The 13,178-nt window shown below is 34.5% G+C and overlaps 1 protein-coding gene across 2 annotated transcripts in view; it reads right to left on the bottom strand.

The window, feature by feature from the left end:
* The window catches only part of LOC141454146 (extracellular sulfatase SULF-1 homolog), a 138,629-nt gene that overhangs the window by 112,507 nt on the left and 12,944 nt on the right, over positions 1-13,178 (bottom strand). The window lies entirely within an intron of this gene.

Consider the following 13,178-nt stretch of genomic DNA (forward strand, 5'->3'; position numbering starts at 1 on the left):
TGCTAACCATGAAACAAATCGTGAACACTCACACGACTTTGTCTGACTCCAATAATCGTAATAATAAATTACAAATGTACTTGAAACATAAATTCCTTTATTTTAAAAATTTCGGTGAGATGATGCAGTAATGTTGAGGGTACGGATGCAGCAGGTAAAGTGATCTGAATGTTTTATTTCCCTGCAGTCAACTGGCAGCCACGCCCACAAATACTTAGGTTCAAAGTCAATTCCAAATTCCTTTTTTGCAATGCTAGAAATAGTAGAAGGAAAGTATGATGTAATGTATAGATTTGCCAACTGAGCAACAGAAAAATGTAGTTAGTTTACCAAAAGAAACATCTAGCTGAAGTGGTAGTAATAATCTAGTCCCTACTGTATCAATAAGCCAATAAGGTAATATCCTCAGGTACATAAATGCTTGAGTTTACTTCAGAAGACAAGAAATCTCGGAAGACTGAATATAAAGTTAACAAAACAGAGAAAGGTATCAAAGTTCTCGCCCTAGATATACAGAAATGTATCTGTAAGTTTTGGATAGATAAAATGGCATTGCGCTTTAATGAGAGAGTAGGTTAACTTGCTCGAGGAGATGCTGTGCCTTGTGCAACAAACTAAATTTCTAGTTCCCTCATAAAAAAAAAGAAAGTGAAATGGATATTTACGAAAAAAAGTATAATATTGTATATAAATCTCAAAATGAATTTAAAAAATAGTAACAATAGGAGAGCCACCGACGGAGGGATGCTGACTTCTCCTCTGATGTCACATCCAGTCATCTGCTTTAGTTATTGCAGGGACAATTGCGCCTGCAGTTGTAAATTGCAATAAAGTTATTTTTTTTTAAAAAGTAGTACAATAGGATATTTTTACAAAACTTATTTCCGGAAAATCCGGGCACCCCTTGTTTTGCAGACCTTGGTTTAAATAGAAAAGTTGGTTACCACAATTTGCCGTCTTAGATCAAACTACGCCATTTGCAGAGTCTATCTCAGTTGGGAAAACTATGTTATTAATAAAGTACTAGTTGTGGAATATAAGAAGATTTTAAATAACTTGTATTGACCAGCAACAGTAAACATTAGACGGACAGAGATATCTTTCAAAATAGTATTACAAAAGTTCTGCAAAAGTTTTACCAAAAACAAATTATTCTAAAAAAGCAATCAAGTAGAACCTAGACAAATTTGTGCCTAAAATTGTAGACACCGAGATACTATTCAAGCTGCTATCGCTAATTCAAAAATAAACATTTCATAAAAATAACTGGATCCATTAAGTAACATTAATCTTATTTTGATATTATATCAAATATTATTTTAAACTACTTAAATTAGTATGAAGGGTTATTCTATACCCTAGCCAACCTTGGATTTTTAATAATATGAGATAAAATAAATATTTGGCACGAACAGTCTTGGTACGCAGTTACGCCTAAAAGCTTTCCAGATAGGGGATCGCTTCATTCACCGCTCGATATTTGCAAACTGCATGAAAATCTGTTCTACCGAATTTTCACTTTTGTACATTTCATAATAACGTGGTAAGATCATTTTTTTTTTGCATTAATCATATTGAAGAGAAAAATTTACTGTTATTATTTATCAAAAAAGTTGAAAGTTTGGCCAAAAATTAATTAATGAAATAGAGTAGGGGTAAGTTTCAAAGTTGGAAAATTAACTTGAACTTCAAAAGGAAAGTTCTAAAAAGAAAATCACGTTTAAAAAAAAAACGGAGTACTTTGATCAGGGGAAGAACGTCCACTCAAGAGATTAACTCGGTGCTAAAAACTGCTAATCAGCCTCCTGTTGTTCAAACGATGAAGTAATTATTACTCTAAACTTTAATTTAATCTAATAAAATGAGAAAAAAGAAGTTCTATTTGAAATTATTTAAACAAAAACAATGTAAATGTAAAAAAAAAATATTCAATTAAAGTTCAGATGATGGTTAAAAAAATGAAAATCTCCACCAGCTAGGCTTTTCAGATAATGTTCAGGTAGTGCAGAATGAATGTGGGTAGGTAGCACCCATTAAATTCTTTCATTCTAAACCCACTGGGTAAAAAAAAAAGGGACAGACAGAAACACTGCGAGTATATACGTATACCCATATCTCATATGGAATGTGGTTTAATTTTTCATTTTAATAAACTGTATTGTTGTTATGTCTGTCTTTAACAGCTTTCATCTCCAAATATATTAAGCGTGAAAATGAAATATAACTACTTTTCGTTTATTTAGTATTTAGGTTTTTGTTTTTTTTAAACCCCCGGATCGTTGCTTATGAAGGAGAAGTATGGCAATCGTGTCCAATTTTTGAACATACACCGGAAAATATACGTACCAAAAAAGTGGGCAGCATAAATCACAAAACGAAAAATAAATCAAAATTTATAATATTACAGTTGGATCATAATAATGGCGCAGACAGGAAGTTAGCAAATAAAAATCTCTCAAATGAAGAGCTTCTTTTAGGCTCTATGGAGATATTATTAAACATGCTCCGATAAATATTTCCCGATGAAAATACAATATGGAAACCTTGACGCGATCGCAGAACTTCTCTCACGTAGTGTAGTCAGAAAAATTAAAAAATAAAAATAAATAAATAAATAATAAAAGGAAATTATTTCTAAACGCTGTGAGAAATGATTAATTATTGAGGAAGATATAGGGCTGCATCGATAGATCTAATTTCAGTCAGTTTTATATATTGCAATCTATGTTAAAAATCAAGGCCACAGTTCTATTCGAGTCCAAGATATGCCATTTAGATTGATAAAGTTGTATTAAGTTAAAAACTTATTAACATGCCTAATGATGGCATTGCATACAAAATACGAGGGTCGTTTGAAAAGTCCGTGCAAAGTCAGAGAGATAGCACTACTGGCGCGTATCGAGGTTATGTTTAGTTAGTAGCATCTCTTGGAAGAACACACACCAAGTTTCAGCCAGATCGGTCTATTTCTTTGTGTTTGGCATTCGTTTGAATCGAGGAAGTCGAGTGATTTTCAAAAAATGGACGAAAAAGAATTTCGTGTGTTGATTAAACACTACTTTATGAAAGGCAAAACGCCTCAGGAGACTAAAGAGAAGCTTGATAAACATTATGATGACTCTGCACCTTCGATTAGAACAGTTTATAATGGTTTCAAAATTTTCAGAGTGGCCATATGGGCACAAGTGACGCTGAACGTTCTGGACGCCCTGTTGAGGTTACTACTCCAGAAATCATTGATAAAATCCATGATATGGTGATGGATGACAGAAGAGTGAAGGTGCGTGAGATTGCTAGTGCTGTGGGCATCTCGAATGAACGGGTACATAATATTTTGCATCAACATTTGGACATGACAAAGCTATCCTTCAAGATGGGTGCCGCGATTGCTCACGCTTGACCAAAAACGAAATCGTGTGAAGTGTTGCAAGGACGGTTTGCAGCTGTTCCAGAAGAATCCGCAGGACTTTAAGCGTCGTTTCGTCACTGTGGATGAAACATGGATACATCACTACACTTCTGAGACCAAAGAACAATCTAAACAATGGGTTACCAAGGGGGAATCTGCGCCAAAAAAGGCGAAGACCGTTCCTTCGGCCGGAAAGATTATGGCGACTGTCTTTTGGGATTCGCAAGGAATAATCCTCATCGACTATCTGGAAAAGGGTAAAACTATTACAGGTGCATATTATTCATCGTTATTGGACCGTTTAAAAACCGAGCTGCAAGAAAAACGCCCACGATTGGCCCACAAAAAAGTCCTTTTCCATCACGACAACGCACCAGCTCACACCTCAGCAGTTGTGGTCGCAAAATTATTGGAAATAGGGTGCCAACTCGTTTCACATCCCCCCTATTCTCCAGACTTGGCTCCCTCGGACTACTATTTGTTCCCCAATATGAAGAAATGGCTGGCGGGAAAAAGATTTTATTCAAACGAGGAGGTGATTGCAGAAACGAATGGCTATTTTTCAGACTTGGACAAATCCTATTATTCGGAAGGGATCAACAAACTAGAGCAGCGTTGGACGAAGTGTATAAGCCTAAAAGGAGACTATGTTGAAAAATAAAAAAGGTTTACCCCAAAAAATTAAGTAGTTTCTATTTTTGCACGGACTTTTCAAACGACCCTCGTATATATCCCAAATGATTTTTACCCAATGAAGACCACAACCAAAATATTTAGACCACAATTTATTTTTTTGTATCCGATAACCTTTTGCTCCATTAAGAATTCATTTTTTACTTATTTATAATAAATTTAGAAAATTTTTGATTTTTTTTTTCTTAATTTCTGAAGGAATAACGGTGCCTAAAGTAAGAAATCTGTTTTAATGTTCTGTAGAAAGGCTAAAATTTAGAACATTATTGATTTTAGTTTATAGGAAATTCATTTAGAAAGATTGGAATATTGGAACTTACTGTTGCTTTTAAAAAAAAAGAGAAAAAAGACTGAACCCTTATTTTTTCCTATTAGGGCGACGCCCTAATAGGAAAAGAAGTTACTAATTATCGAGAAAGAGCACTGGGTAGTTTGGTAATAGCCTTTTTTTTTTTTTTACAAAAAAATTGCATTAATTAATTCTACTTTAAATTAGTGGTTTAAACCATCATAGAGATTTCACACCATCTCAATGACTCAGGCTGGAAACATAGTGGAGCGGCGAGCAAAGCGGCGCTGATAGCGAAGAGCGAAGCGGCGAAATCAAACACAAGTAAACATATGGGACCGCGCATAGTGGCGAGCAAAGCGAAGATAGAGCAACTCTATCTATTTCTAGTTTTTGTTTTTGCCGCTTAGCTCTTCGCTATCAGCGCCGCTTTGCTCGCCGCTCCACTATGTTTCCAGCCTCAGAATATTTTATACTTGAGATTGTTAACCCGCAACACATAGAAGTAATGCATCTTACATAATACCTTTTATCGCGGGCTGAATAAGTTGCAAGTAGTAATTTAACAGAGTATCGTCTATTTTTTTTTTTTTTTTTATAATTGAGAACATACAAAATCGAATGCGAAATCGATTGTACTATAGAATGAACCTATAAAAAATGCTTCATTTAAGTTAGGTATTTTTCGACGTCACACTTTTTCGTGCAGTTTTTGACGATCAACCCTCATACAACTGTCCGATAGGACAAAAGTAAACCGTATACGTTCCCTTCAAATAGTACTGTCGAAAATAACTATTGAAAATAACTATTTCTACCTATGAACATTTCATTCCATATAGGGGAATCTTTTAAAGGAGGGCTGGATAATAATAACTCCATCTTCTCCGTGAGTAATATGTGGACTACGAGTCAACCCTATAAGAGACTTGTTCGCGCTGAACCTACAGCCTCTCGGTTAGTAGTAGGCAAATAGAACTGAGACATTGGCTATCGTGCTTGGGGAACAGATAACTTGATGAATTGTACGAAAATACTAGTAAAGTACGATATTTGAACGGAATCACAATAAAGTAATACAATTCGGTGCATTTGTCTTTTATAATGAATGTAAATATTTACATTTATGTAAATATAAAGTACCTATCTGTTTCTATTTTAAAAATTGGCCACACATGCAACACTTCCTTGGACCAAGCAAGTAGCAGAAACCGGAAACTGTTCTTTTCGCGTAACAGATAGTCTCAAAAACATCAATAAATTACTTTGAAGTTAGTAAAAACAAAAACAACTTTATTTTGTGTGTGTAAAATAATGAATTTCTATTAATAGTGATCTTTTACTATTAATTAATTTAATATAACTCTTGCCAAGTTATGTTTTAGTTCTGTATTTATATTCATAACTAACTATAATTATAACTTATGTCATAGTATTAAAAATAAATAGAAATGAACAAAAACAACAGTCTCTTTCTTCTTTTTTTTCTATCTCTGTTTATATAGTATATGTAAATAAACAATGAGAAATCGTTAAAAATGATATATTAAAAAAAGTATGATTGTCATAGTTTCCCCAAAGAATATCTTAAAATATGTTTTTATTATTTCTAAAGTAAAATATGAGAAAGAATAAACCAACACGACAGAAAAAGACAATTCAATTTCGACAGTGCCTGTCATACACCGCTGCCAGCAAAAATAGAAAAGTAACACAAAGAAGTATACGAGCCAGAGAGATCACATTGTCTCTAAATACTCATCACTCCAAGTAGTTTTCCAAAAATTCTAATAAATATGGGCATTCTGCCAAAGTATTTTACTTTACAAGGGAAAAACTCGATAGCAATAATAAAAATATTAGTTTGACTTTAATATACTAGTTATTTTTAATGTGGAAAACTACCGATTTATTGTACTTTTATTGTGACAGTTACTGATAATTTTGTTTTAACGAAGACTTTCCTATGTGTCATGAATTATCTTTACAGCTTCCTTTGTTCAGTTTATTCAAAATTTATAGACTTTCTGTTACTACAAAATTTAATTTTCCTGTTTTGAAATGAGTCAAAACATAAATAAAATATTTATAAACTAAGGCAACTGGTTACTTCCGGGAGAGTAAATTTGATCGATAACTTTCGATCATATTCCATGGAGAAACCCAAACATAAAATTTAATCAGAATTATTCTTATTTCAGACCCAAACTTTTTCAATCCCACGAGGCTCTTTATTATAACTTATATTTCCGGTGAATTTGAGAAATTTGACGCAATCACCATACTTCCGCTAACTACTCAAAAGAAAGTTCAATGATATCAAGATGAATGTATCCATCAAAGTAAACGTGGCCACCATAATCATAAATATCCTGCCAAGAAGATTTATTGAAGTTGGTACCTTCACTGAAAGTAGATTTAGAGATGAATAGCCCATCAGTTATTCTCTCCCTTCATCGTCCCTTTCAAAGTTTAACCATTACTCGATAAAGCCGGAAGAGGATGAACTTACAGATGTCCGGGACCCAAGTTAGTGAGAGAAAGGAGCATATCAGTACTATGTTTAAACTTTCTTGAACGCTGCACACAGAATTCAGTATTTTATTCTAACGTTGGGTTGTACAATATTGGGGCCACTTTAATATACGGCCTAATCTCTTGGACTTAATACAAATTTATTTCTAAGCACAATAATAATGGTTAGCTTATCAATGATTTACTTCAATTGAATTAAATAGAGCTTAAAGAGAGGCGTTGCCGTTTAATCCTAGTCTAAGTGTTCAATGTTGGAAATACGTTTCTGAACAAAACATCTCCAAAAAAAAAAGAAGCTGTAGAAAGCTTAATTTGGTACACTTATTGGCTTCAAAAAGTTCTACAACTTGACATTTTCTCAGGGAAATTTGTTTCAGGGCACTTCTGAGAGGGGACTTAGTTAAATTGCCAGTTCTGTACATTGTACTCCCTTAATAACAGGAAAATATTAATAATGAATGAAACGTGGAAATCCTTTTGTAAATTTGAAGGAAATCGGTTCACCGGAAGTGCCACTTTTCTAAGGAGATTTTCCCGGATTTTTAATATTAACTCGTAATTGGCTCGGAAAATTTGATTGAAAACTTTTTATAGTAATCACAAAACATAATAAAATACAACTTACATTTGAATTTTGTTTTTTAATGCAAAATTGATTTATGAGAACTTCCGGCATAGTTGGTGAATAGATAGAGATCTATCCGAAATGCCATTTTTATCTTAATAAAAAATTACTTACTTACTTAAGTACTAAGAGATTTTACGGGATCAACTGTCCCGTAAATACAAGATGGAAACTATTATTTCAAATAATAATAATAATAAACAATAATAATAATAATAAATAATAATAATAATAATAATAAGGGAAGGGATTAGCTATGCGGTTAGCGTATTGGATTCCCACGCGGAGGTCCCGGGTTCGAATCCAGCTGCTGACCCTTAGATTTTCTCTTCCTAGGAGCTTCTTACAGCTCACTGTCCGGTGATGGACAGTGTTGTCTGTAACTAGAGAAGACTGTCCGGAGGCCGGCAGCGCACTGAAAAAAGCTCCGAACGTCAATAACCTGAGATGTTGACGCGTCTTAAATCATTAAAACAATAATAATAATAATTAACAGCCCCAATTCAATACTCCAGTATAATCAAATACTCGATAACAGAACTCCAAATTATACTCACATTATTTTTTCCTTTATCCTATAATATACTGCGTGTTTTTCTGGGTAAAAGAAGTGGACTGTTTTTAGCAGCGAAGAGAGCAGCTTGGGGATGAAATGACTGCAGGGAAAAGTAATATCTGCCAGAAGCCTTCCGACATTAGGACAAAATGACTTTTTGCCCTGCCCAAGAACTTGGCTCACTTTTTGTGCAAGTGGTCTAGATTTCATTTTGTTTTTTTTAGTTAATTACTGCAGAGTTTATTTTTTTATTATTAATAGAAAATTTATTAAGCTTCAAACTGACTTTTTTTTAAAATTCCAAAAGCTGGATGTGCAAAGATTCTTATCCTAACCAAAGATACTCTTATTAAGATTACTGGTTTATTATGAGATTAGATTATTATTAATAATCAATAAGTATTTTTACTATTGCTTATAATTTACAAAAATATATTTGAAATGAAATGAAATCAATTCGAAAAATAAATAAATAAATGGTACATCTTTATGAAGTAAAAAAACAAAATAAAGACACTCAATCGGTCAGAAATAAAGTTATGTAGATTGCTACAGCTCTGAGAGGTTAAAAATGAACATTGTTGCGAAAAAAGCTCTTTGAAAAACCAATAGGCAAAGTTCGATTTTAAGTATCTTACCCGTCCTAAGATGAAGTTTGGCGATCGCGCAAGTTTTTGATTTATATTTTTCACTTACCTCTTTCAAGTACCTTTTTTTTTTTGAACATTCCTTTCGTGCAACACAAGTTGCAAAAACACGTTACAGAATACTCCATCTTAACATTCAAACACATCACAAACCTCTTGTACAACATCTATCTTCAAGAACATTTCCAGACAACACTTCCAGACGTCTTAAAAGACAGTGGCCTCGCGATCTCCTCTCTGATGAAGAGAGTCAGTAGAAAGTAAAATGTTTTTGGAGTGTTACCGCTGGGTAACTTCTCCACTCTGTTACTCTGTTATTTATTGTTATCCTTGTTGCTTATAACGCAAAATGCGTTGATTGTAACTAAATAAATGATTAAAAAAAAAGTACCTTTTTTATAAGGTCCCTTAATTTAAGTTTCATTCTTGATATTTTCCCTCAATGAACCCATATAGAACATTCATTCACGCTATAAACTTTTACTTACATTCAGTGGAGCCCCAAAAACCCACTGAATCTTCATGCAGATCGAAAAAACGATTTCCACACTTCTTACAGATAGGAGATAAGAGAGTGTAAAAGTTCAATGCAGTGCCCTGCCATAGTGGCACTGACCTAGAGCAGCAGCTCATCCCTTTGTCGTCACACTGTTGCTTCTCTCGGCTCGCTCTGATCTCCCTCTGATGATAGTTTGCTCAGAGTAATTGCTTGTTACGAGACATCTAGTTCAATTCACTCCCTACACAGTAGCAAATTACGTAATTTACATTTGTAATTTAGCTCACACTAGCTTTGAAAATTTTCCACTAGTTGCTGCTGATTTAAATTTAATAACTTTTTAGTAGCTGCCACTTTCACTGGCAAAGATGAGACCAAACATCTTACTTCTCTACTTAAATATTAAGAATAATTATTTTAAAATTTGATTTATTATAAGGAGAGGAAAAACAAGTAAAACTGTTATTTTAAATCTGCTGCGACTACAAGAGACCCTTCGTCGTAGACCGCTAAAGGCCACAACGTTCAGGCATCTGAAAAGCTTCAGTTAATTTCTCCACATTAGGCCTATTTTGACTAGTTGACGGATTAAGTCAATTTTTTGTTGTCAGTTTTCACTTTAAGATTTCCTGAGAACGCTATTACAACGTATACATTCTGAAGTGCTGTAAAGGGTTTTGACCCAGTTCTATGAGCAAACTTAGATAAATACTGTTAACTATCAAAATCAATTAGAAATGACAATGGGAAATAATAATATTGTCAGTTGTAACTGACGAAGTAGCACATGACAGCAATGAAACTTTCCAGAGACTGGAAGCGCTGCAATGCTAAATGCCATTTATGATGAACCCTAAGGCATGCAATGAATGATAAATCCGATCATTGTGCCGCTAAACTCGTTTTAATGGTTAATATCAATGACTTTTTGAAGCTGTTTCATGGTTTTAGTTACCGTTAATCTTGTTAAAAATAAATTTTTTAATAAATAAGTTTTTCAAACAAAATCTTTAGAACAATTTTTTAGAGATAATAGTAAAAAAATTAGAACAACAATGTTGTTGCAGAGAGCTAATTTAGTTTGAAAATAAAACCCAATGATTCTGATTCTCAACATCTTTATGGCAGAAACTATAATTTCGGAAGACGATGGTTGTCGCATCGTGCGACTATATTGTTCTGGAAGCGCATTTTAGTGCGTGATTTCTTGCCATTTAATGAGGGCTAAAGAGACGACCAAACAAATGGTTATACGAGTATTAGAACCATTAAATAAGTATAATTAAAATATAAGTGCATTTTCTGCTATGAGCCTTGTGCAGTTAACATTGTGATGTGATTAATACTCGACTTATTAAATATTTCAACTATGCAAATATCCCATCTTTATCGTAGAATGAGATCTCAGCTATCAAACTTTGTCTCTGTTTGGCCCGATATTTACTTTTCGGGTAAAATGTTGGCGTACCGTAATTTTAATTTGTTTATGGGTAAAACTGGTGACATCTAAACCAGGGATGAGCAACACGCGGCCCGCCAAGCATTTCTAAAATTGAATTTATTTTATCGACTTTCTCCCATCAATATATTGTTATAAAATTAATTATAATAAAATGGTAGTATATACTAAACCGAAATATTTTTTTATGGCGAGTTACTTGTCGACGACGTTTTTAAACATGCAATACGAACGCGCCGCGTCTGCGCGATTTTTTTGTGACGAGATACACACTAAATAAATACTCGTAAATTATTAGTAAGAGTTAATCTATGTGCGGCCCGCAAAAAAAAATTTAAATTTAAATTGGCCCATTGATTAAAAAGGTTGCTCACCCCTGATCTAAACCATATGTAAATGTATATTTTCTGATTTTTCCGTTTTAGATAAAAGATAAAGTTATTTCAAGTTAAAACTAAAAATCTGCCCAATGGCCATTTTTCCTTATGTGGTAATAAAAGTAATTAAACCGAAATTACAAAATATTTGGATATAAAAAACAAATAATAAACTAATACTGTTAAGGTCTATAAATAGACTGGAGGTCAGAGTTACAACTGCCCTGGATACGCACCCTTAAACTCTGTTCTGTCTCTCTCGGCGCTCTATCTCCCTCACTCTTTGCTGAGTGGAATACAAGATTTGGTACGGCCGACCTAGAAGGCAGAGTTTGATGGGTAAGAGGAGGCCAGCAATATCAGCAAGCAAACACCCAATGCTCGAACGAAGGGATTTAGAAGAGGGTCCAGAGTATAGTGCATAAGTTAAGTGTATCTAGTTGTATATTCCAAATGGATCCGCGTAGAGAGTGAAGTACCCAAGTCGACGACGTTGGTAGTAGCAGAGCACAAAGTTCATCCAACCTTACTTCTAACCCAACCAATAGTCAATACTTTAACCCAGTATGGTATATTTTATGTAAGAGTGTTTGTACGAGCGATCACAAGTGAAATACTTACCAACACACATTCACAGATACAGATTCGAGTCTGTGAGATGTAAAAGAAAAAAAAAAGAGTATGCAGCTCACATTCTACGTCTAAGTGTGCGAGTTAAGCGATTCAAAGAAGGAGAGGAGAGTTGAACATTACTGCAGGAAGATCCGAGATGAATTCTTCAATAGAACCGGTCCACAGACTCTCACTTACCAACCCTGCACATGGACCACAGCAGGAGGAGGAGGCACAAGTTCTCTTGGGTGTCCATCCTCTTCCAATACTCCGCTTCACTGCCGAACATTTATCATTTACTTGGGCTGGCTTCCAATACCACCACCTACAATCTTCATTCCTACCAAAAATAAAATCCTAATCATTCATCCTTTACTCTTTTCTAACAATTGGTTTCAGGATATAGAATCTAATCAATTTTTTTACTTTTTAAATAGATGTGAGGTTTCCATAATAGGCAAGATTCTTGAAAAACTGATCCTCAAGAGATTTATACAATCAACTTGAAGGCTCCAAAGTTGTTTCAATCCAGCAGTTTGGATTTTGGAGGCGCCCACATACTCGTATACGCGTGGTTCAACTGTCATCACACCTTCTCTTGAGCGAAAATAGTTATTGTTACTCCAAAATTGCACAAGCAATTAGATCGAGTGTGGCTCCAGGAACCGTTGTGTTATATTATTACAATACCTTTAAGACTTACTACTCTCATAGATGGTAGTACGGCGTGATTGTTTGTAAGCATAACCTTCAAAGCATCCAAACACTGGTTTCGAAGATGAAGAAACGAAGGTTAAGGTGAATACAAGAATAAAAATAAAACTCTCAAACTGAGGCATTCCATCTGTCGTTCAGTTCTTATGAATTGGATCTCTAACAGGATCAGGAGTTAATCCAGTTAAGTACTCAGGACTCTACAGAGACAATCCCTTGACCCGAAACTCACATGCAAGATTGAAACGAAACGAAGTGGAAAACCTCCATGTTCTACTCCGGAAACCATCTCAGACGTACAGATTTACGAGTTTGTGGGGCTCATCCAAGCGCTCCACTTTTAATCTCTCCAATCAAAGACACTCTACTGTCCAAATAATGCCCCCTTTTTATGAATCCAACTTGACAATTCACTGCGTTCTTCAGATCCTATTCACCAATAACCAAATCCATATGCATTATCGCAAAGTCCACTTCCTTCTCGCACGTAAATACACTCCTTTAATCCACCAACTTTCCTCAAAATCCAGATAATCCACTTGACGACCGAGGAAGACAGTGGCCACGCGATCTACAGTGAAGAAAATGTAGTTCTTGAACAGAGTTCTCTGATAAAACATGGAGTGTCACCACTGGTGAGTTCTTCTTCATCGTCATTACGTACCACACTATTTGCTTGTTTTTAGTTCCGCTAGCGAAGCAGCAGTTATAAAATTTAAAATAAAATTTATACAAAAAAAAGATGGTGGTGAAGAATCGATCC

Source organism: Rhodnius prolixus, unplaced genomic scaffold (assembly GCF_049639745.1).
Source record: "Rhodnius prolixus isolate KJV_2025 unplaced genomic scaffold, Rpr scaffold_1, whole genome shotgun sequence".
Taxonomy (NCBI): domain Eukaryota; kingdom Metazoa; phylum Arthropoda; class Insecta; order Hemiptera; family Reduviidae; genus Rhodnius; species Rhodnius prolixus.